We start from the raw sequence: 2,217 nt of genomic DNA, 5'->3' as shown, positions 1-2,217 counted from the left end.
AATGTGGGTGAGATTCTAGTTAAAAATTTCAAGGAACAAAGGAAGAAACACTTCGGGAAATCCGGTGTGGTACGACTATCACCCATATGTCATATACAGCGGAACATCAGTACGTTAAGTGATTCATTTTTCAGCAAGATGCATACTACAGAGAAAGACATTTTCAACACGGTGTGTCGTTCGAGGGCTTCAGTAAGTAAGAGGCTGCGCTTTGCGAACACAGCGTTGCATAACTGTTTACGTGCACGTTTATACTGAATTGCTAGGTTTCCTACAAAGGAGACAGACAACAGAGATTACTGTAAATTAAGCGTGACACACTTGAGAGTTTGGAGACAAATACTTTCTAGGTTTCCTACAAGGAGACAACACAGAATACTGGAAATTCCGTGTGACACACACGAGAGTTTTGGAGACAAATGCTTTCATTCCTTTCGAAAGTCATAGCTTATGTAACTCACAGATTTTACATCTTTCCAAGCCTGCTTTTCAACAAATCCCGTGTGGTACAAATTTGCTGCTACTTTTGATACCGTTGGTCGTAAACGGAACATCTTTCTCTGAAACACACTCAATACACAATGTGGGTGAGATTCTTGGGAAAAATTTCTAGGAATGAAGGAGGAAGCACTTCTGGCAATCCCCTGTGGTACGAACATCACTTAAATGGCATATAAAGCAGAACATCACTACGTTAAATCATTCATTGTTCAGCAAGACGCAGATTACAGAGAAAGACATTTCCAACACTTGTGTCATTCGATGGCTTCAGTAAGTAATGGGCTGTGCTTTGCAAACTCAACGTTGCATAGTTGTTTACGTGCAGTTTTATCCTGAATTTCTACGTTTCCTACAAGGAGACAATACAGATTACTGGAAATTCCGTGTGACGCACGCGAGAGTTTTGGAGACAAAAGTTTTCATTCCTTCTGAATGTTATAGTGTATATAACTCCAAGCGTTTACATCTTTCCAGACCTGCTTTTCAGTCAAGTCCCGTTTGGTACGTATTGGCTGCTACATTTGATACCGTTGGTAGCAAACGGTACATCTTTCTGTGAAACACACTCAGTACACAATGAGGGTGAGATTCTTGGGAAAAATTTCTAGGAACGAAGGAAGAAGCACTTAGGGAAATCCCGTGTGTTACGAATATCACTGAAATGCCATATACTGCAGAACATCCCTACGTTAATTGATTCATTGTTCATCAAGACGCAGATTACAGAGAAAGACATTTCCAACACAGTGTGTCATTCGAGGGCTTCAGTAAGTAAGGGTCTGCGCTTTGCGAACACAATGTTGCATAGGTGTTTACGTGCACTTTTATCCTGAATTGCTAGGTTTCCTACAAGGAGACAACACAGATTACTGTAAATTCCGTGTGATACACACTAGAGTTTTGGAGACAAATGCTTTCATTCCTTCTGAAAGTCATAGTATTTGTAAGTCACAGAGTTTACATCTTTCCAGGCCTGCTTTTCAGTCAAATTCCGTGTGGTATGAATTGGCTGCTACATTTGATACCGTTAATAGTAAACGGTACATCTTTCTGTGAAACACACTCAGAACACAATGTGGGTGAGATTCTTGGGAAAAATTTCAAGGAAGGAAGAAGCACTTCTGGAAATTCCGTGTGTTACGAATATGCACATGGTCCACGTGTGAAGATTGCTAGGAAGAGCAGAAATTGCCCGATTAAGGCTGATACTAGGGTTGTTAGCCAGGGAGATCAAGAGAACAGGGACTCATACCAATATTGATTTTGCTCTCAAACTTGAGCTCGCTCGTCTCATTTCTTTAGGACCCCGGCTAAACTGTTCCTCAGTATGCCCGAGTTATTGGTGTAGAAACCACATTTTTTTTTCACCCCAGGCCTGGCAGAGACCCCAAAGTTGCAAAAGCAAACAAAAACCAAAACAAAAACACAACAAAGAATAAGGTTCAACGCCCTTTGATGTTGTAATACGACCTCGGCTAGTGAGTCTAAGGATTGCCCTAGATTACGAGTGGATTTTTCTAAATGCGCAAGGTCCGAGTCTATAAGGTTGCTAAAGACTTTGAAAGTCTGGTCTCAGGGGAGCTCTGGTGGCCTAGTGGCAAGAAGCTGCACTGCAATCCCAGAGGAACACGGTTCGAATCCACCAGACGCTCTGCCGGAGAAGGAGGCGCAATATCCTCCTGTACCAGTCAGATCTGATTTGACGGTACACGTACA

The sequence above is a fragment of the Elephantulus edwardii genome, unplaced genomic scaffold (assembly GCF_000299155.1).
Source record: "Elephantulus edwardii isolate Elephantulus edwardi_28Jun2011 unplaced genomic scaffold, EleEdw1.0 scaffold01551, whole genome shotgun sequence".
In the NCBI taxonomy this organism is placed as follows: domain Eukaryota; kingdom Metazoa; phylum Chordata; class Mammalia; order Macroscelidea; family Macroscelididae; genus Elephantulus; species Elephantulus edwardii.
Note: the sequence above shows the minus strand (reverse complement) of the source record.